The 24669-nt window shown below is 33.2% G+C and overlaps 1 protein-coding gene and 1 long non-coding RNA gene across 7 annotated transcripts in view; one reads left to right on the forward strand and one right to left on the reverse strand.

Annotated features, from left to right (window-relative positions):
- The window catches only part of Nol4 (nucleolar protein 4), a 329323-nt gene that overhangs the window by 39191 nt on the left and 265463 nt on the right, over positions 1-24669 (forward strand). The gene's annotated exons all lie outside the window — the stretch shown is intronic.
- Positions 917-24331, reverse strand: LOC110344044 (uncharacterized). Its single transcript, XR_002386317.2, has 5 exons — positions 24021-24331; positions 20163-20277; positions 6243-6311; positions 4742-4934; positions 917-1408 (listed from the first exon to the last, which is right to left on the reverse strand). It is a non-coding gene; the product is annotated as an uncharacterized LOC110344044 (long non-coding RNA).

Here is a 24669-nt window from a genome sequence, read left to right on the forward strand (position 1 = left end):
GGACCTAAGATAGGCTCTGTCTCATCAGTATCTCTTCTTTAGTGCTTACCTCACTTTATAATACATGAGCTAATGGGATTATCTGATCATGACACTGTTATTCCCATACATTCCATTGAAACAGGCAGAATTTAAATTTTTCCACTATTCCATACACCCTGCACAAAGTAAGCAATAAAAGTCAAATAGAAAATTCACAGCTTTCTCTTTTGTAGAATTATGAGCCCATGCATTTTTATTCACTGTGGAGAAGTCAAATTTCATTTGCTTCCCTTTTTGACTTCACTTTGGTGAACCATAAAATTAAGAAATTACATCAAATTTTACCTATGGATCTGTTCAACTCTGCAATATTACTTTTTTATTTGTTTGTGGCTTTAAAGTTACATAAAAAGGAAAAGATCATAGCTTTGAGTTTCCTTTTCATGTTCTTATTTGTAAAACACGGTAAAAGGAAATAGATTACTATCATTGCTTAATGTCAATGTTATACATTGTGATATTGTATGAGTTACATAATTTTGTACTTTTCCCTATCCACAAATTTTGTTTAAATGAGAGTAATAGATTTACACAAATCACTAGACCTAAAAAAAAATAATAGAACTCAGAACTTTGGCTATGCCAACAAGGTAAGGACAGAGACTGAAAAGGTCACAGAAATTAAAAAAGCTCTGGAATATCTGCTTGTGAATTTACCAAAGTTGTGTTAAAGACTGTTACCAAAAACAGCTAAGCAGTTTTGAAATTGTTTTTTCACTATATATAATTAAACCAGATATTCAATTTAGAGAAAATATTCATTTGTTGAATATTATATAGTTTCTTGAACTTTTAAGTATAGCTTCTCAACAAAGAGAGAGGCAAAAGTTAAAAGAAAATAAACTATTACAAGATAAAAGTACCTTCTAGCTGTCTTTCTTAAACACTGAGTCATCTTTCCATTGCATTGAAAGTTTAAGGCAAGTACATGTGCTTTGTAGTTAATAAAATGTGAATAAACCTCCTTAGAAATGTTGGCTTGTGGGTTCCTAAGTCCCTGCTGTGAGCATTTAATCAAAATTCATTTTCTATTGACAATAGTTCAATAATGTCAACTTTACTTTAAGGATAGGTCATTTCCTTTATTGTTTAGTGAATTAGGTTGTAGTCTAAAACCACTTGGTGATTGTGACTCTCCATGGTTGAAAATCTTGTGAATGTGTGTTGTTTCCAGGGTCAAATTACTCTGTCTGTCATTTCTGTAAGTCCTTATACTGTTTTCAGCAATCATTTTGCTTAGTTTGATTAAACAGAAAGGTAGAACCTTTAGAATCCAGTTGACTATCCTGAGTTTCTTTGGGAAGTATGTGCTTGCATTCTAGTAGCCATACTGTTTTCTTGAACCAGATACAATAATATCTGTGTCCTAAGGGAAAATGAAAGAAACAATATTTTCAGCATATGCATTTTAAAGGGAATCTGTTATTTCCCAAAATTAACATATTTTTCCATACATGATGAAAAAGAGGTGTAAATAACAATGCATAAATTGGCCAGAATTTAGTTGGAACAAAAAACCTGATTTTTCACACACATAGCTATATTAAAGTTAAATAGTATTCTTTTTGAGAAAACATGAGACTTAAGGAAAATGTTGCAGTAGTATTTTAAAAAGTAGCTATCTTTATACACATGTAAAATCTAAATGCACTTGATTTTGCCTCATTATTTTGTAACAATATAATAAATTTTCCATCACTTTGAATTAATTGGACTGTGTTAATTAACTACCTATATGTTGAATATTAATTCTTTAAAAAACTGCACTGTATCATGTACAAAATTGTGCATAACTTTAAAAACTTTAAAACTACTGAAGATGGAAGAGTTAATATAGTAGCTCTTAAAAATGAATAAAGTGAAACAAAATGTTTATCATCTTTTAATATTTGACTTTAGGAATGCTGGCAATGGTTATATATTTTTCTTAACTAACTTAAAAGTAAATACACAAATCTAACGAATTGTTCTTCTCCCTTTTCCTTCTCTCCTTTTTTTCTTCCTCTCTTGCCTCCCTTTTTTGCATTATTTATTTTTATCTCATAACTAAAAATGCAATGGCTATGTTGAGCTAGTTAACATATATATGTTATATGTATATACACATGCTATGTTGTGCACACATGTATGTTCACATACTATTTTGTGATGAGAAAAAAATCTATTCATTTACCAATAGTGGTTACTAGAGGCTAGAAATTATGGGAGGAGGAAGAGGATAGAGTTAGGAGGTTGAACACCAGGTAATAAGATACAGTTACATATGAGGAATATATTCCAGTGTTCCAATGCCCCAATATATATGCCCGGTTCCCAAACTTAATTCGTTCCATGATTCTTGGGAAGGTGGCCAGGATGATGTTTGTGTGGAAAAGACAGCCATGGTCGTGTTCATCACCCAATGCAAAGTTTGCAAAAGGAAGCAAAGTTTTGCCAAACACTTCTATTTGTCAACTGAATTGTTTGTGAACAGAAGCATTCAGAAGTTATGCATCACTGTGCATATATAATATATATATTATATTCATAAGGAAGAAGAAAGGAGTTTCACAAAAATGGTAAATTCTCAAAGAGATGGAAATGCTAATTACCCTGACTTCATCATTACACATTATATACATTCTCACACTCTATATCATAAATAGGTACAATTATTTTATGTCAATAAAAACTATTAGCAATTTTCAAGAATATAACATATTAGGTATTACTTAGTTACTATAGTGTACATTAGATCCCTTAAATTTATTCCCCCTGAGACGTTTGTATCCTTTGAGTAATTCTCTCAAATCCCTACCCACAACTCAGCTATTAATAACCACCATTCTACTATGTTTCTGTGTTTTGACTTTCTTAGATTCCACATAGGAATGAATGGTATTTGTTTTTCTATCCCTGACTTACATCACTTAACCACTATGTATACCTATGTTGTCCGAAATGACAGGATTTCCTTTATTTCTAAGGCTGGATAGTATTCAACTGTGTGTATATACCACATTTCTTTCTCTGTGATTCATTGATGAAAACTTAGATTGATTCCATATCTTGTTTACTATGAAGAATGATACAATGGACATGGGAGTACAGATACTACTTCAACATTCTTACTTTCTTTCCTTTGGAAATATATCTATCAGCGGGATTACTGGATCATAGGGATTGTTCTGTTTTAAAGTTTTGCTGGATTCTATGTGTTGTTTTCCATAATGACTGCACTAATTTACATTCTCACCAACATTATACAAGGGTTCCTTTTTTTCCCACATTTTCTCCAGTAGTTGCCATGTTTTGACTTTCTGGTTAGAGCCATACTAACAGGTGTAAGGTGATGTATAATTATGATTTAAGTTTGCATTTCTCTGACGATTAATTATTTTAAACATTCTTTGATATAACTGTTAGCCCTTTGTATCTCTTCTTTTGTAACTGTCTACTCAGATCCTTTGTCCATTTGTGTTTGTTTGTTTTTGGTACTAGGGATCGAAAGCAGGACCTAGCACTTGTGAGGCAGGCAGCAGCACTACTGAGCTAATTCCCAGGCTCTGCCCATTTGTTAATCAGATTGTTTTCTTACTATTGAGCTGAGTTCCTTAAACATTTTGGATATGAATTCCTTATCAGTAATTATTAGATGTGTTGTTTGCAAATATTCTTGCCAGTTTCATAGGTTGTCTGTCCACTCTGTTGATTGTTTCCTTTGATGTACAAAAGCTTTTTATTTGTTTTGATACCTGTACTTTTGAGGTAATACACACAAAAATTTTCTTGCCCCAAATAACATCACATAGTTTTTTCTCCATATTTTCATTAATAGTTTCATAGTTTTAGGTCTTATGTTTAAGTTTCAAATCTATTTGAGTTTATTTTTTGTTTTGGTGTAAGATAAGGATCTAGTTTCATTCTTCTGTAGTGGATATACAATTATCCAACATCTATTGAAGTGATTGTCCTGTCCCCATTGTGTTGTTAGCACCTTTACTAAAATCAGTTGATTATATATGTGTGAACTTATTTCTGAGCTGTCTATCCTGTTACATTGGTCTACATGTCTCTTTTTTTATGCCAGTATCATACCATGTTGTTTTGATTACTACAGCTTTGTGTTATATTTACAAGACAGATAGTGTGATGCCTCCAGCTTTATTGGTTTTTTTCAAGGTTTTTTTTGGCTGTTTGAGGTATTCTTCAGAACCATATAAAATTTATAACTATTTTTTTTCAAATTTCACAAATTTATGATTATGAAAAATGTCTTGGGATTTTGATAAAGAGATGCACTAAATGTGTAGATTGCTTTGAGTAATATGGATATTTTAAGATTAAATGAACTTGTGATAGCTTTCTATTTATTTAAAGTTTATTCTATTTCATCAGTTTTAAAAAATATTTCTAAAAAAGCACCATTTTTTCAGAGTATTAAATCTGTGCTAGCTCATTGTTTTTGGAAAATGCTAAGAAATACTTCTCAATTCTTGTTGCTAAATTTCAGCAAGAATTAAGAGCTCTAATATAAAATCTGTACAAATGCTCTCATAATAAAGTGTTTCCTGTGTATAGGTAACTAACTGCAGGAGGAAAATGCATATGTTCATACTTCTATGAGTCAATGTGTTCATGGAGGGTAAATAGGTAGATAGAGGATTTTTAAAACAATGTAGAGAAAAATGAGACAAATACAAAAATATGACAGACTTACAACTAATACTCCACAACTTGTATCCTTCTTCTGGTCCTTCTATGCTGGCAGAGCCTGATTCCTTTTGTCAAGCTTGACTGTGCTTCATATTTACTTTTTCACCTTCATTTCAGCTAGAACATTGAATATATCCCCAAATCTGGCCAATGGGATATCAGGAAAACTTTTTGTGAGGCTTCCAAGAAAATTATTTCTGAATAAATAAAAAGAGATGAGCAAATAAAACACCCTTTGCTTGATAGAGAGGTGCCTACACATGAAGCCTTATGAGGTCATCCCTACAATCACCAGAGAGGTAGATGACGGAGTAGAGAAGTACAAAGTTCTTACTTGAGTCTTGATAATACTACTTGACTCAGAACTAAATTGAAATAACACTGCCTCCTGAAATTTTTGTGTAAGAATATTAAATGTGTAAGTAATTTTTAAGTAGGCTATTCTGTTAATTATAGCAAAATCATTAACTGACAGTGATTCTTACAATATTTTATTAGAATGCATTTTCTTCAATATTGTGTACTTCAGTTTGCTGAATATTATACAAATTGAAGTTATGAAAGTAGGACTTAACTACTATTTTTCCAGTGAGAAAAATTTCTGAAATTATGAGGTTAATCAAATTGGGCAAGAATACATTCAAGTACTCATCACATATGTGTAATATCTTTTAAAACTGGGTACCAAAATGATATAGCCATGTTTCTAAGAAAATGTAGGACCTAGAGCAATATTTCTACAACTTTTAAACAAAATTTGATACTTGTGATTAGTAGGGCCCAATGACCTTCTTCAGTTGTGATAGTATGCTTTTATAATTACATGTGAAACAGCTTTGTATCATGGACTAGAAACCTATCTATGAAATGCCATTTGTAATTGTTTTGAATTACCAAACAATTATAAAACAATTCTTATAATCTACTGATCTGAATGATTACCATAGCACCTTTTTAGAGGAAGAAAGACAGAATTTTAATAAAATCTACACATTTAAAATCATTGTCAAAATACTGTTATTTGAATTTTTAAATTAAAATATTTAAATTTTAAGCAATCACAATGTAAACTTACATTCATTATTTTTAAATTAAAAATTATCTTTCTGTTCATCCTTGACCTGTTTCAGTTTATGAGGACAATTAGGAGGTTGTGATTCATAAATTGATAAATACTACTCACAATTTAAAGCACAGTTTTTGCTTAGGGTACTGGGTGATTCTTCATATATAAAGGATACTACATTCATTCATATAAATATTAAATATATAAAGCTAATAAAGTTTTACTGAATTTGTAGGTATTATTTGATGATTAATTATAGAAGAGCATTTGGGAGCTGTGTAAATTCATCTATATCATTTGTCCATCGGGATGCTTTATAAGAGACTGTTTTAATCTCCACTCCCAGATTTTATTTGCATGTTATCTGTTACAGATGGCCTTTATCCATTCTTATCAAAAGATAAGCATTCTCAGCTTTGTAATTATGGTGAATGAATACCAATCTGTTTTGCTTCTTTCTGTAGAGCATAATTCCAGACAGAAGCTTGCTGTTCATGAAACTGAATTCCTGCCAAAACAAGAGATGTTGAAATTTATTTGGATGCTATTTATATGCTGTTGCTCTAATATATAATATTGATCTAGTATATATAAATATATATATGTCTAAGTGGAAAAAATATAAATAATTATACTCTATTCTTGGAATTGTAACAGTCCAATATGAAGTTTGGATGGAAAACTTTATGAGGTCATAGAAACATGAAAAAAGATGCTTAAAATTTAAAATACTTTAAATTTTTCTGATAGATTTATTTTTAAATTAGAATGTATGAATTTACAAATACCAGATGGCTATACATACATTTCATGGATTTTTATTCTGTAAAAATTAACTTGATTTTTTTGTTCTGTGAAGAGTAACATTGATATTTAGATTGTATTTAATCTGTAATTGCTTTGGCTTGTATATTTTAGCAATATAAATATTTTCAATCCATGAACACAAAATACATTTCTATTCATTAACATCCTCTTCAATTTCTTTCATCAGTGTTTTATAGTTTTAATTGTAGAGATCTGCCACTTCTTTGATTTAATTTATGCTTAGTAGCTATTAATAATAGGACTTTTCTTTCTTTTTTAGGCAGCTCTCTCTTAGCAGAATGCATTCATTAGTTCCAAGAGTTATTTTGCAAAATCTTGAGTTTTATTTTTTAATATACACAAAATCATCTCATCTTTAATCAAGGATAATGTAACCTCCTCCTTTCCAATTTGGATACCCTTTATTATTTTCTTTTCTTTTACCTAATTGCTCTGGCTAGGACTTCCAGGATTACACTGAATAAAATGGGTGAAAGTCGGCGTTTAAGCTTGTTTTAGATCTTAGAGGAAAGGCTTGCAACCTTCCCTCATTCAGTATGATACCAACTGTGGGTTTGTTATATATGGCATTGTGTTGAGGTATATCCCTTCTAAGGCCAGTTTGGAAAGGTATATGATACTAAAATATATTACTGTATGAAAGAGGAAATCTTACATGTATTACTTGGTAACATTAACTTTTCATTCATGGGCACACTTATTTTGGTCATCAACATATTCCTTGCTCAAGAATACTGTCTCTTTTATAGTAAATACTCAATAAATATTTGCAGTGAGAGTACCTTGAAAGTCAAATTGCTATTACTTAGGGTTTGGGGATGTCCTTGATGAGGGATAAGATATTGGCCTTTTCCCATTTAGTATCTCTTGGTCTGTGCAAACAGCAAAGTCCCAGTAGTAGTTCAATAAAGTCATATGCCTTTGGTTAATAAATAAATTTTGCACAGGGAAGTATATTAATTTGCATATAAACAATAAAGATATGATATGTATATATACATACATATATATGAATATATTGCAGTCACTAACTCTGGCACCTCTGGGGCTCTATTTGCTTTTCTTAGTTAACTGACTCAAGCTTTCTTAATTTCTTTAATTTTTCTTGCAACAGTTCTAGCATTTATTCAACAATTATTTTAGTGTTAAGTATACACAGTAAGTACCTGGCATTATACAATATTCAATGGATAACATAAAGATGAATGGGTACCCTTAGGAAATCCGTAATTAAAGTGGAGATATGTACAAAACAGCAAAAACTACTCAACATCATAAGTTATTGGGAAATTACAAATTAAAATCACAATGAGATACCATTATTAGGTACCACCTATTGGAATGGCAAAAGTCTAAAACACTGACTATACCAAACACTGGTGAGAATGTAGAACAATAGAAACTCTGCTTCATTGATGGTGGAAATGCAACATAACATAGCCACTTTGTAGAACAGTTTGGTAGTTTCTTAGAAACCCAGAGACAGAATCCAGAATTATACTCTCTGCTGTTTATCTGAATGAACTGAAAACTTATGTTATACAAAAATCTGCACATGAATGTTTATAGAATCTTTATTAAAAATTCCCAAAATATTGGAAGCTATACTATTGAATAGATGGATGGATACATTTACAGGTACATCTAAATAATTAAGTATTTTCAGCACTTAAAAGAATAAAAACTAACAAAAAGAAAAACCTGTAATTACAGTAGTCTGAGAGGCTGAACCAGGAGGATTGCTAGTTGAAGCCCAGCCTGGGAAATTTAGCAAGATCCTGTTTCAAAATAAAAAATAAAAAAAGGGCTTGGAAAGTACCTCAGTGCAAAAGCATTGGATTCAGTCCCAGTACAATCAATCAGCCACCACAGAAAAACTTAAATGCACATAACTAAGTATAAGAAACCACTTTTAAAAGACAAAATATTAGAAACAGAACAAAAGATCATAGGTTTCCTGAGGTTAAAGAGAAGAGAGTGATGAATAAGCAGAGCACAGAACATTTTTAGGGTACTTTAAGTATTCTACATTATATTGTATTAGTGGCTACATATCATTATATATTTGTTGTGACCTATAAAGCATAAAACCTAAGAGTGACCCTCACTGTAAATTATAGACTTTGAATGCTAGTGATATGTGGAGGTAAGTTCATTGATTACAACAAATGTACCATTCTGGTGTGGGATGCTGGTAGTGGGGGGAAGCTGGGCATGTGTGGGGCTGAGGATAGATGGGAAATCTCTATACCTTCTGCTCAATTTTACTATGAACTTACAATTGCTCTAAAATATATTTTCAAGATAACTACACTATGAAGAAAGGTTTGCAGGCTGCCAGGAGAAACAAATTCCCTATGTGTTTGGGGAATTTATAGAAGTCAGTTATTAGTGCTGGTTGTAGAATTTTTTAATAAAAGATGCACTCATGATGTAAGAGTCAAATATTGCATGGACAGAGGAATAGTATTGGGAAAAACATTGGCAGTTGAGATACACAGAAAATGATTTTATACGGAATAGGATATACTTCCTTGGACTAGAAAGCAGAGAGCACTTGGAGGAGTAATGAAAGTATTTAGAACGTAGGTTTGTATTTTTATTGTTTGTTTTTTGTTTTGTTTTGCAAACTCTGAGAATTGAATCTGGGGCATTCACACTGAGGTATATCCCAAGTCCTTTTTTTTAATTTTTAAATTTTGAGACAGGGTCCTGATAAATTGCTAAATTGTCTCAGTGGGCTCAAACTTGTAATTATGTCATAACCTCCTAGACTGCTGGTATTACCAGCATACACCACTGTGCCCAGTTGGTGTGTGTAGTTTTATAAATAGAAAGTTTGTTTTAAGTGTTCACATGTTATTCTGTACATAAAGAAGTCTCAGAGGTAAGATAATATTATTAGTAATGGATAAGTTATTATTTTCAAAGAAGTGGGATGTATCATGTACAGGTGCAAATTACCTATGATGAATGTTATCATTATATATGCCTAAAATGTACCAATGAATGCTTTGCTATTTTTTAAAAAAAGCATTTTGTTATTTTATGCTTTAGCGATTATACAAGATGTACAAATGTTAAAATGGAGAGCTTAAGACATTATTTAATTGAAAAATCAGTGTTTTGTGTATTTTGGAGGGGGCAAAATCAAACATGATTTTCATTATCAATATATTAGAAATTAGCAGAATGGATGGTGGATAAAATAGAGTTATCAAAACATATAAAACACTATTTTAATAGTGTGGATTTGAGCTATGAGTAGTTGTGGTGAAAATGGAAAAAAAATGACACGAATTTGGGTTTGAAGAATCAATTTGGCATCGTCGTCATTGTGTCATAGACCAGTGTTTTAAAACTAAATGTGCAAAGGAAGCAGGATGTGGGATTTGGGTTAGGCATCAACTATTTCATTATGCAGCTTTGGATCATATTGGCTCTTAAAGTAACTTGGTATTATATTTTTAATTTAACCATTATTATAACAAAAATCATTTAAAAAAAGATAATAGAGCTTTACTCTTGACAGTAAAAGTAAGAGAAATGGGAAATACAATATTCAAGTGTTGAGCCCGGTATGTTACCACAGTAGTTTTACAAATGGCAGGAGAATGTGAGACAGACTTGTGTGTGATGTAAAGTAGTGAACAGAAATAGATCTGTTGTATATATTAAATTTGAAGACTCCTGCAATATTCACTGAAAAATTTTCTATCAGGAAAGTAGAAATAAGAGATAGAAATGCAAATTGGCTAAACTATATTGGCAACTAGTGCTTTATGATTTACCTCCATGGGAGTCAATAGGATGTCAGGAAGATGAAAGAAATATACACACTTAGGGGTGGCTGTGATCTTTTATTAGGTCTCAACAGACAAGGTACATGATAGTAAAGGAGTAGGTGAAAATCTTTGCCTTTAGGTAGCCAATGGACTAATGAATGTTGCTGAAAGCAGAGTCTGTGACCTGGGTTAAAACTTGGCTAAGTATCAGTTGATTCATAATCAGTTTAGCTATTCTAGAGGAAAAGGGATGAAGCAGTTGTGCACTACATTTAATAATAGGACATATAAGATTAGTTATGATACCATCATCAGAGAAGCCGTTTCATCCTTAATAATGGTTGCTCAAGTGCTATGAGGGATGTGTTCGTTACTTTAGGCTTGGCTTGATTCCAGTACATAGGCAGTAGGTCAGGAGAGCTAAATAATTTCCTGAGTGTTTCTTTTTGTAAAACATTCAGAGGAGCACATTGTTGTTTGCCTCTACTGTTGCGTTATGTTCTGAATATACAAAAGTGGACTATGAATACAAAATGATTTGTTGAAGTATAAAGGTAATATAACTTACAATAAAGTGAAAAGAATAGAGACTATAATGTGTGTATGTAAGGACAAGTGGATTGCAATACCAAACATTTCCCAAAGAAAAATATATGTTGAAATTAAAATAAATGTTCAAAAACTCAATTTTATTTGACTGAGTATCTATTTAACCTCTTTTCCTTATCTGTTAGCAATTATGAAACTATCAAATAGTGGCTTGGCATTATGAAAGTTTTCATTTAAATATGTCAAATAAGTGAAAGCATAGTGATATCTTTTTAAAGCAATCAGGACTGCCTTTCAGAGCAAGAGTAAAATAATACTTTACATAATAAAGTGGATCATTTTGTCAGCAAAGGCCAAAACGATTCCAAAAGCAAAATGACATTTTTCAGTAATGAAGATAGCATTTCCAAAACATCCATGATTATTTCTCATAAATTTATAAAGCGTAGTTTGAAACCTAATCACGAGTATGAAGTAAAAAAAAAATGTTTTTCCGTATCAAAAGACTGCTAATTGTCATATCATATTAGGCATGTGGCATGAAGAAGAGTTTCTGTCACACTGATGTTCTGTATAAATGGAGGGTGTTATAGGTCTTTTGAAGGTGAGTAAAAGGAGCTCTTGACAATTGTTCTTATCTCCTTAGTGAAGTATGAGATAGGTCATGATTTGGGTATTTTCATAATGTTCTTAGGAAGGTGAATTATGTTCAAGCCTTACTTTGGGATTGATACATATAAAGACCATAAACTTTAAAGAGTAAAAGAAAATGTGAAATCACATGAGGACTTGAAAGGAATTCTATGGGAAACAAGAGGTTTTTATAGAACAAAATTGAAGGGCACAGATTTGGGGTCTGGCAAGGGCTAGAAAGCTTGCCTCCCTTTTTGCAATATTCTATCCCTATCTAGGAACACATGCTTCTTTCAAAAGATGACCTTTCTAGAAAATAAGACCCTGTGCTAATTATCTTCCATGGCTTAGTTTGCATATGACATCTGCTCTCTATGGCATCAATTTTGGGCTGCCCCTATTTTTTAAATCTCAAATTTCTGGAAATGGGGACTTTCATCCAGCTAGGGGCAGTTATGGAGTATATACAATACTACGTTGAGAACATCCTGTATACGCTGCAGGTAGACATAATTCTCTAAATCAGATGTGAGCAATGTCAAGTTTGCCAAAAGACGAAAATGATAATAAGTACCTGAGAGAGCCACATGAAATTTTTTGCAAGAATTCATAAGTATGATTTAATAATTTTCTATGTTTAGTCTACACCAGGAAAGAAAATATGAAGAGTCCTGGGAGCAATTATCCATGGACCAGTAGCATTTCTGCATATCTTGTGAGCAGAGGCATTGACGGTCTTTGTTCTGGACTGTCTTCTGGAGGATAACTGTAGAGTCATCAGCCTTGGAGGATAGAGATTTGTCTCCCTTGGAGCAAAGGGAAGGTCTGTTCACTGTTGAGTATAATAAAAATTATAATAAAAATTTTCTCTTTCTCAAGTGAAAGTGTCAGAGTTTCTTTCTTGGAGAACACCTCACTACAGATACAAGTGTCATCTGACCTTCTTCCCATTGCTTTCTGAGAACCTGGGCTTGGGAACTATTGACGTGCAGACTAGTGCCAATCATGTACTTGAATCGGTAGTCCTTGATTCTCAGTGCAGGCATCTTGTGTGTTCTGCAAGCATCCATGTAACTATTTCAAGTTAAATATTAGCTCTCTGTAGGAGGGAACCTCAGATCTCTTGAAGTTTTTGACAGAGTTATCCAAATTTCAAGATGGACATTGCTGTATTGGTTGATCATAGTGATTTGAAGTAGAGAACTTATTTAAGCTTTAAATGTGACTGGTCATTGGAAAGATGGGAGAGAACATCACTGAGTGTTAACTAGGAAGAAATTAAACAGTGAGTAGAGTGAGAGAGTGGGTAAGATGAAAAGTAAGAATATTTTGAATGCTAACCTTGTGCATTGTTTATTTTTGCCAGTTTCAGTATATTGCTTCTGAATTCTCACTTATGGTTTCCAAATTTGCAAGTTCATATTTATTAATTCTGTGGTTTTTATACTTCATTCAAACACTTGATTTCTAGTGGCTTATTTTCCTAAATTGTTTGTGGATAGTTTATTTGTGCCATGTGTTACCTATATGTCAACTAGAGGCTTTTCCCTTTCATATCTCATTAGATTGGCTTGAAACCCTATTCTGAAATTGGGTAATTCTGAAATTTGCTATATGCTACATCTTTGTGAATTTATGAGGGGCATTTATTTCCAGATAGCCTTTGAATTTTAATCCCTTAATCCTCAGAATTCTTACTATTTCTCTGTCTTTTGTGACTCTTTATCACCAGACTGATACCACCTGAACGTGGAACTCAGTTCCTTCCATAAAATCCTGTCATGATCACCCCGACTTCTGACTCCACATTCTTTTTTCTTTGTTGTACTTTTTGCTAACATTTGGAGGAAATGTCAAAGGAATGCTCATGACTTGTATTATTTAACTGTGTGAAAATGTTCTTGACTGCTCTTCATGTTGTTTGTCCATCTTCCTTGCATTTCTACCTTTTTGTTGAAACACTCTCCTTAGGAACCTTATACAGGACCGGCAGATTTTCATAGGTCCTTACTCTGGCATTTTCACTAATATTATTTCCTGAAACTGAAATTAAACAGTACCATTTAAACTTCTGGGCAAAATTTTTGACTATTTCTAGAGGGAACCAAAAACTGTTAGGATAGTACTCACTGAATGATGGAAGACAATTCGCCAACTACCATCCACTCTCCTCTCTGTTCTGTGGTATTGGGCTCTTTAGCTGCTCTCCTTACTCTACAAATCATGTGTTTCCCAAGGAATTTAAAATTTTTAATTGAATTAATAAATAAAAATCATCCATTAACATTAAAGGGAGGCTCACAGGTGAAGAAGTAGTGAACAATTATGACAAGTTAAAAATAGATATTATCATTTACATTGAAAATGATAAACATATTGCTGATATTGAGAAGACATTTTTCCTTAGTGAAAGCACATTCATACAACACATGACACAGCCAAAGTTTGATAATCATACATGCAAATCCTGTGAATGTGGAAAAGACTTGCTGTTCAGAAATTCATGTAACACTCTGACACAGTCTGGGACACATACAAATATGTGGACTATACACAGTTTAGCCATTTACTGTCCCTTAAACAGATATTTTTTACATATTCTTTTAGCATTTATTTGGTGGATACATGGAGAAACTGATTTTCTTTCTACAAAATATTTATTCCTTTATTTTCAAAACATATTATTTAAAAATAACATTTTATTTATATTTATTTATTTAAATAATTTAATTAACAAAAATTAAATGTAACCAATGATCTGGCATACATGTGCCCTGTGTAATGTTGTATACAAATACAATCAAATTAATACCTCTATTATAGAAAAAATATGGAGGTTCCTAATAATATTAAATGAGTAACTACTATATGATCCAGCAATTTTATTTCTGTACATAAGAAAGGAATCAAAATCAGTGCCTGCTGTGCTTTCATGTTCATTGCAGCAGTATTCACAGTAGTGAAGATACAAAACCAATCTGTGTATCAGTGAATGAATAGATACAATTATATACAAAAATAAAAATTTTAATTGACTTGGAAGTATAAGTCAGTTTAATATTTCAATCAACATTTAAAACCAGATGATTCAAAGTTATATTACTCAACAGTTTTATATATTCATTATTCAAAAATATGTGCTATTATAATACCGGGTGGTGACATAGAAGAGATAATTATAAATACAGCATAGTTCCTGTTCTCAAAGTATTTATGCTTATGACAAAATATCTGATCAAAGACCACACAATTATGGTATCATATTGGTAGTCTTCTACCAAATGTCTGAGTGGTTGGAACTATTTTTTAAGAATTTGTTGTTATTTTAGGATAGAAAGTATAATTCTCCTTAAGGCTAGGTTATATATAATCTTCATTCAGAATTGATAAAAGTAGTAGTGGAATATGTGGGGTTCATATTCAAAGTTTCTGACTTTTGTTAAGTGACTACATTTAAACATTTATCTAATTAGCATATCTGTATATGTGAAAAAGGAAACAATGCATTACTAGAGAAATGTTAATTTCCCCTTCACTGTAGGCCCAATTTTCTTCTGCTTTGTTTTTTCTATTAACCTACTTAGATTTAATGGTGAAGATTATGGTCAGTCAAGTATTTGACTTATTTCTTGGAGAAGGACACAAATGAAATACCTAGAGAGTCTGTGATATTTTTTATTGCTACAGTGAATATTGTGCAGATGAAAAAGATAAGTACCACAGCCATTGAGCCAAAATCTCTTAACTGGTTCATACCAGTGAATTAAATACACATCTATTCCCTATTCCAAGATGAAACTTTACCATTTACATTATTTCTTGGCCAGCCACATATAGCAAATGGTTATACACAGAAAATAACACTCTCTTTCCTTAACAAGAGCCTTTGATAAAACCATAACAACATATATATATTTGCGTGTGTGTATATAGCAATATATATATATTATATATATATGTTGCAACGTGTGTGTGTGCTTCAAGTAGTATGGAAATGATAAAAAAGCAATAATAAAAATGGCAATATTAAGGTTTTATATTTTTACATTTATCAACAAATCAAAGCCTTTAATTCTGGAAGGAAGGTCACAGTTTAGAGTAGTGTGATAAAATGTGAACTAGATGATTAATAACTCTAATATTTCCTCTTTCATAAAATGCTATAAAGCTCCATCATTTTTATAACTTCTACATAAGTCATATTGACTGCACAGGGTACAACAGAGAAAACATATATTATTTTGTTATATGATATGTTTATGATATTTAATTCTCCATCTGGCTTTGACATTTCCCCTTAATAGCATATTCAATTCCTGAACTCATAACCTGTTCAGAGATTTCAAACTAGATAAATAGGTAAGGATAGTAGCTGGAAATGTAGCAAGAACAATATTCATTTTAGTTGCTTTAGAGATAGCAGGGCTTACCATTAATGCTTACTGACAGTTCATGGGCTTCCATATCAGGTTAGGGATGAGGAAATTCCTCTCTTAATATTTAGTATGTAGGATACACCTTTTTGTTTAGTTTGTAATTGAAAAAGTTAATTTTACTTTGATATTTTCTGATCAAGATTATTCTATTTTCCCTGTATAGAATACTTAAAATAGTTGAAATGTAGAAAATACGACATCTAACTTCCTTATTCAACAAAAGTATTTGAGCACTGTGGTAGACAAAATAATAGCTCTTCAAAAGGTATTTTCATCTGAGCCTCACAACTTATGAATGTTTTACCCAACATGACAGAGTGAATTTTGAAGATATGACTAATTTGGGGATCTTAAGATTTAAAAAAATCCTAGAATTTACAGATAGCTCCAATGTAATCACAAGGACCTTTATAAGAGGGGGCAGGAGGGTCATAGTCAAAGGCAACATGATGGGTGGAGGTTGGAGTGATTCATTTTGAAGATGGAAGAAAAGCTTAGGAGTGTAGATCAGTGGTGCAGCACTTAAAAGAAATGGAAGAAAAGCCTATAAGGCAAGGAATGATGGAACCTCCAGAAACTGGAAAGAGTAAGGATGTTATTCTCCCTTGGGGTCTCCAGAAGGAACTTTTGGATGGGTCTGCAGAAAATTTTATGAGAACGGAAAAGGAAGAAACAGCATTCTGAAAAGTAAGTAGCAAGAGAGGCTAGATTAAAAATGGAAGGAAGAATTGTATGACTGGAGATTAGAAGATCACAGGAGACTGATGCAACAAGGTTAAAGAATTCACACCAAGTTAGGAATTGTTTGGTCATTCATGTTGAGGAGAATTTTACTTTGTTATATATGATATATAAAATGAAGTAAAATGTCCTTTATCCTCATGAGGCATTTCTCTTCAATTCCTCCATTCCTGAGGTTTTCTTCTAGAATGGATGATGGATTTGACAAATGCCTTTTCTGTGTTAGTAAGATGAATGTATATTTTTTATTTTTTCATTTGTTAATATGGTGAATGACACCAATTTTCAAATGTGACCTTCTATTGCAGTCCCTATAGTACTGTCATGGTAAAATGGTGGATAGTGTTCCATCCTTTTTTTCTGTACCAGGGATCAAACTCGGGAACTTGCTCTTGAGAGGCAGGCGGTGGAACCACTGAGCTAAATCCATGGCCTGGTGTTTCATCCTTTTACTTGAAAACTATTGGTAATTTTAAAAGCAAAGTGCAGTTTTGTAAGTATTATATTATACATAGTTGAAATTTGTTTTTTAATCCAATGTATGACTTTGAATGTGTGTTCTTTAGAACATTTATATTGAATGTGGTTGGACTTAAGTTGTCATTTTGCTGTTTGTTTTCCATTTTACAATCTAGTCTGTGTTCCTTTCTCTTTTTTATTTTTAGTATATGATTAAGACAGAATAATTACAATCACCTTGTTGAATTAGTATGTATACACATAGCATTTATCGTTTTTACGCCTCAACTTCCCACACTCTCCCCTCTTACTCTTGCCCAAGATTCTTTACCCAGAAAAACACAATCTACCTACCTGCTTCCAATCATCTTTTTTATTTTGCTCTTTTTATTGTTTATACTTTTGGTTTCTTGAATATGAGAAATAATGCCATATTTAGCTGTCTATGTCTGATTTATTTCACTTAGATTTATGGTCCTTAGATCCATTCATTTTCCTACAAAGGACTCAAATTTTCCTTCTTTATTGCTGAGTAGTAGTACTCCACTGCTTACATATGCCACATTGTCTTTATCCATACATCAGCAATGGAAATATAGGCCTCTTCCATAATTTAGCTGTGCATTGTGCTTCTATAAACATGGGTATGCATGTATCCCTGTGATATGATAACTTTAACTCTTTCAGGAAGTTACCCAGAAGTGATATAGTAGGTCAAATGAAATTTCTAGCTTTAGATTTTGAAAAATCTCCAAATTTATTTACACAGTAGTTGTACTAGTTTATAGTCCCATCAACAGTATAGAAGGGTTTCTTTTTTTCCCACATCTCTACTAACATTTATTGTTTTTAAATCTTTACTAGAGTTAAGATGGAATCTCAGTGTTATTTTGATTTGCATTTTTTTCTAATGGAAAGAGATGCAGAGCATTTTAAAATGTAATTATTAGCCATTTGTATTTCTAAAACGTGTCCATTCATTTCAATTTTCCATTTTTTGATAAAGTCTTCAGTTTTTCATATATTCTAGACTCCTCTAGCGCTGGGAGTAGCTGGCAAATTTTTCCCCATTGTATAAGCTATCTCTTTGCTATGTTGATTTTTCCCTTTGCTGTGCAGAAGCTTTTCAGTATGTTATAATCTTATTTTTTGATTCTTGGTTTCCTTGTACAATTGGGGTTCTGCCCAGAAAGTTGTAGCTTATCCTTGTCTTCAAGATTTTTACCACCTTTATCTTCAACTAGACTCAGTGTTTCTGTTTTTATATCTAGGCCTTTCATCCATTTTGATTTGATTTAAGTACAGGATGAGCTATGTATGTCTATATTCATTCTTCTTATGTGGATAACCAGTTTTCCCAGCATCATTTGTTAAAGAGACTGTCTTCTCTCCAGAATGTGTTTTTGGTCTCTTTGTCAAATATGAGATGGCCGAAGGTGCATGAGGTTGTTTCTGAATCTTCCATTGGTTAACATGTCTGTTTTTGTACCATCACCCTGCTGTTTTTATTATGGTAGCGTGAAATTTCAGACTGTAATACTTCCTGATTTGTTTTTTTTTGCTCAGGATTACTTTGGCTATTCTGGGTCACTTTTGGTTCCATATAAAATTTAGGATTGCCATTTCTGCATCTGCTCTTGTTATTTTGATTGGAATTGCATTAAATCTCTACCTCACTTTTTGTAATGTGGCCATTTTTACAGTATTAGTTCTGCCAATTCACAAACAGGAATATCATTTCATTTCCTAATATTCTCTTTAATCTCTTTTATCAGAGCACTATAGTTTTTCATTATAGAGTCCTTTCACTTCCTGGCTTAAGTTAATTCCTTGGTATTTAATTATTTAGAAACTACCATGACTGGGATTGTTTTCTTGATTTCTTCTTCAGTGGATTCATTGTTGGTGTACAGGAAGTCAATTGATTTTTGTGTGTTGATTTTGTTTTTCCATGTTGTTGAATTTATTAGTTCTAAGAGTCTTCTGATGTTTTGGGGGTCTTGTATGTAAAGGATCATGTTATCTGAAAATAAGGATAGTTTTATTTCTTCTTTTCTTATTCTTATCCTTTTTGATTTTTTCTCTTGCCTGATTGCTCTGGCTAAAGTTTCAAAATAGGAGAGATGAGAGTGGGCCCCCTTGTCTTATTCTTTTTTTACTGGCAATGATTTCAGGTTTTCTGCTGAATTTTACAAGAACTTCATAGAATTAAAGCCAGTGCTCAAACTTTTCAATGAAATTGAAAGCAAAGAAACACTTCCAACTTATTCCTTGAAGCTAGCATTACCCTGGTACCAAAATAACAGGCCAATTTTCTTAATTAACATAGATTTAAAAATCCCCAAGGAGATACTTGCAAACAGGATGTAACAACACATTGAAAAAATCATATATCATGACCAACTTAGCTTCATCCCTGGGACCCAAGGATGGTTTGGCATTTGTGAATAAATCTACCTAATATACCACATAAACAAAAGTAATGATTAAAAAATCATATGATCCTCTCAATAGATACAGAAAAATCCTTTGACAAAATCCAACATCTTTTCTTGACAAAACTCTGACAAAAAAGATATAAGAGAATCTTACCTCAAACTGATAAAAGCCATTTATGAAAAATCCTCTCCCTTTACTGTATTTTCAAAATTAATAATTATATAATAGTGATCACTTTAGGGTTTATGATATATATTTTCAACTTATCAAAAAGCCTAACTTTAATAAGTATTATAACGTTTAGTGTTCAAGAAACTTAGTATACTTCTCTTTACCCTTTCTTAGGTTGTGCAGTTTTATTATCGATACAAACATATTTCTTATACATATGTGATAAATCATGTAATACATTCTTATTTTTAATTATAAATTATCTTTAAAGATATTTATATAAGAAGGAAAATGTTACAGAGTTACCCACACGCTTACCATTTCTGGTGCTTTTCATTCATCTTTTTCAATCTGTATTTTCATCTGGTATTATTCCTTTGTTCCTCAAAGATATTTTTGCTTGAGACATGTTGACATTTCTTGTAATACAGGTCTGTTAGTAATTAATTATTTTAGTTTTGTATATCTGAAAATATATTTTTATTCATTTAAAAAGATATTGCAATTACTTATCCATTTCTATATTTTTTTTTCATTAAGTTCATTGGTACATTTTAGGTATACAATACAATGACATACATCATTGGGAATTTGTACCTTTGCATGATATATCTTGGTTCTTATTTTTTCCCCATTCCCCTGCTCTTCCTTCAACCCCTCCACCCCTCCCTATTTACAAATACTTTGTTTCCCTTTTTTCCTTTTCTCATATTTATTCCTTTCCCCTACCCATTTCCCTTCCCCTTTGGACTTTTTCTTCCTATTTCACATTATCTATTAAACATTTTTTCCCCCTGGTACCAGGGATCAAACTCAGAACCTGGCGCTTGGAGGGCAGGCATGGTGCCACTGAGCTAAATCCCCAGCCCTTTATTATACATTTTGATCCTTATTTACACTTTCAGTTTCTCAATGGATGCACATTGAGGCCATTTCTTGATAGTTTTTAACCTTTTCTCATTATCTTTTTTTAGTGTTCTACAGATTCAATACAGTGTTCTAGGTAGAGATTTTAAAATAATTATCCTCAATATATTAAATTTCTGAAACCATGATTTACGCATTTATGGAAAATTTTATTATCTCTTTAAATGGGGGGAAGAGACGAGATTTAAATGATGAGACAGATGCAAAAAATAATAAAGCAGAAAAAGATGTAGAAAGTACAGTATAGAATGGTTTCAGTGGAAGTTTAGATAACATTGAAAAAAGAATTAATGTATAGAATCTGGATGTGACTATATTGTCCTAAATACAGAATCTGTTTACTTCGGATTCATGTGCAAGATTCATCTTTTAAAAAGGCATACTCTGTGGAAGTGGAAATTACAAACTGGCATTTTTTATGTTGTATTCTTTTATTGTTTTAATTGTTCACCAAATTCTTTAACTTCAACTTTGAAATTTGTTGGTGGTCATTGACCCAGATGTACTATGATGTGGTTATATTTTGATACAGCAGTGAATTTAAATATCAGCTTTCCATCATACGATGCTTGGGAAATTTTGATTATTTTATAATAACATTAATGAATGTTTTAAATGTAACAGTTTCTTGTAATGTAACATTATATTGTTTATTGAATAAGCTAAAGCTTTCTATAAAGTTCATTTGTATCTGCATTGGATTTTTAAGAATCCTATGAAAAGGTCTCAACTCTGGCAAAGTCATATTTGGTAAATTTCCATTCAGTTGCCTCTTTTAGTGCAAAGTACATTTTTAAATATTCTAAAATATTGAAAAAATAGTGTTATAAGTCATAAGTAGATTAAAATAAATGTGATATGCTTTCAAAAGCATAAATATCCACTTTAAAATATAAATGTTTTTGTTATCATTATGCAAATAATACCTGATTTCTATAGATTTCTTGAAGAGTAAAGCAGAAGATAAAAATCACTTATTCTGCTATCTACAGACATCTGCTATTAATGAAAGTCACATATTGAAGATACAACATTTCTATATTCCTTAAAACTTTTTCTGAATATACTTCTTTCTCCAGTCTCCTCACTTCTAATATTTACTCATATTAGGTGATCAGATAGCTTTAATTGTGAAACCTTTAATAAATATTCCTGTGTTTCTCACCTTTGTGGTTGAGCCAGTGAGTGTGCTTTCCCCCAGTACTTAAGCTGGGGTCTTTTTCAATCTTCTTACTTTCCAGTTAAAGATTTTTTTCTGTTAAAAAATGATTGTGTGTGTTATGTGGTGTATTTTAATGTTCCAGTCTATAATTGTGTCCTGAGAAACAGGGGACAGTGCTTGAATATGTAAACATTGACACCCAGCTGAAACCAGGCCAGATATTCTGGGAGCTTTCAATGCCATGTGAAAGATGTGAAGAGCAGAACTCTAGCCTTACTTCTTCAAACAGCAGAAGAAGCAGTACAGAAGGATAAAGTTTTCCCACTAACCTTCCATTCTATTTAACTGCTATGCACTTGAACAAGGTGTGATCTGATCTGATTGTCTGCCTTCTGCCAGGAGATCCTCATATAGAAAAAGCTGAAGTCCTCAACATCATCTTGTACACAGTCTATGATTTATACAGAGAGCTGTTCCTGTTTGAAATATACATTTGTGTTTCTCAAACTGATTCAAGACCCAATAAAGCTGGCACTTGTGGGCATGGATAATATCCTTTAAGAGATGGTAGGAAGATTTCTGCCAGTTTAAAAAATGCTTTGATAATTTTAAAATGATTAAACTAAAGATATGTTATCTTTATTGATTTCCTACTTACAGCATTATATTTTAAGTGAAACTATTTATGAAAATCATCTTTGAAAACAACTACCTTAGAAAGTTGAATATTTCAGTACAAAGATACCAGAGCGTATCAAAATTAACAACCAGGCAACACTTCATTTTGCATTTTATGGCAAATACCTAATGTCAATACTCTAATTCAAAGAACAGATATGTTTTTGTGTGCAAATAATTATATAAAAGCCATTACATTTTCTTTAATAAACTTATGTTTAATTCAATTTTACAAGTAATTTTTGTTTTCCTCTGCATTTTCATCAAAGTTTAATTTTGCCCAAAGGTAATAAGTAACCAACAATTATTTATCAATACACTAATTTATCAGGCATTCTTATAAATGTTTGGAAAAAATCAATGATATAATGTATATTTAAAAACACATTTATTATTTACAAGTTATTAATTAAAATTGTTTAAGAAGCAGAGCATAGTGGCACACACCTATAATCCCAGCACTGTGGGTGCCTGAAACAAGAGGATTGCAAGTTTGAGCCCAACCTGGTCAACTTAGTGACTTAGTGAGATCCTGCCTCAAAATGAGAAATAAAAAAGGGCTGGGAGTATAGCTCATTGTGAAGGCCTTTAGTTCAATCCCCAGTATCCCCCCCCCCACAGATGAGGATTATGGATTATACTAAAAGACCACAAAAAATTTTATGATGACAAATTCTGGTTATAGCAATAAAATATTAATGCTCCAGAAAAGAACAGATCCATATCTTATACTATACAAAATCTGCCCTCAGGAATTTCAAGTGGAGCATTGAAAAGTAACTTATTTGGCTTTCAGGATACCTCAGGATGCCTTTGAAACCCAGGCAACAGTCCCCATTGACTTAAGCTGTCAGAACAGCAGCCTCTCTCCACCTGGGCTCATTTCGCTCTAGTAAATAAACATCATTCAGTTCTTTTAGGCTCTGAGTACAAGCGTTTACTGAATGCAAATTTAAATTGTCACCCCTACTGGGCACTTGGTTTATCTGCCCAGGGAGAGGGCAGGGCCGGATGACAGTCCTCAGCCCCAGCCCTCAGCTGCTGGGAGTCTCCGCTAGGCTGAAAGCTTCCGGTCTCTGAGGGCCTCTGCCCCTGCATTCCCTGAACGCCCGGGAAGGGCCAGGGAAAGATAGCAGTAGGTAGGAGTGAGGGGCTGGTGGAGTGAGCGTCAAGGGAAGGGAGAGACTTCAGCCAGCCAGAGGGCTCCGGTAGGCTGTGTTAGGTGGGCGGCCTGTGGAAGGTCATGGGCAGCACCTCGGCGCAATTACGGTTCCCAGGCCGGATGCCAAAGGGCCACGGAGAGGAGGCTCAGGTGGCGCCAGGCAGCTCCAGGTGCCCCTAGAGGGCAGAGCAGATGCGCTACTGAGTTGGGTCTCCTCGATGTGGGACGGGACCTCGGATCGACTCACCCGGGCCTCTGAGGGTCCCAAAGGCCCAGCCCTGCGTGAAGAGGACTCAGACCTCATCACCGTGACTGGGCACTGTTGGCACCGCGGGCGGAGAGCACACTCTGGGAAAAGGCCTTGGCCTTCCTCCCCCAGGCGTTGCTATGGCAACTGTGCTGTTTGCCGAGCTCGGTGGTGCAGCTCCCTCTCGCGGATCCCGAAGCGCTAAGCGCTGAGCCCCGCTCGCACCAGGACTTCGGAGAGGCAAGGCTAGGCCTCCTGGGTAGATGGGGCCTTTTTCCTTCCGCGTTGCCATGGAGACCACCGAGGCCACCTCACCTGTACCCAGGGTGAAGTACAGAAAAAACAACCTGAGCCCTATTTTGCCCGGGCCTCTCTTCCAGGAAGTCTAATCCAGCAGCTGCCACTGCTCGCCTCCCACAGACAGGAAATGAGAGGGCAGGCGTCCATAATCTGTCCAGGGTTTCTCCACCATAGTTTTCTTTATTTAGCTTTCCACTGAATTTTAGACCTCAGCATCTTTCACAGGAAATGGTCTAGAAAAAACTGTCCTTTTATACTGTTTGCCACACCTATTAACAGACAGCGTATTTAATTCCACACACCACTGTCCTGGACCAAGTTTAATCATCACAAGAAACATTTTAAACTG

Source organism: Heterocephalus glaber, unplaced genomic scaffold, assembly GCF_053883595.1.
Source record: "Heterocephalus glaber isolate CG9 unplaced genomic scaffold, H.glaber_assembly_v1.0 deba00000331, whole genome shotgun sequence".
Taxonomy (NCBI): Eukaryota; Metazoa; Chordata; class Mammalia; order Rodentia; family Bathyergidae; genus Heterocephalus; species Heterocephalus glaber.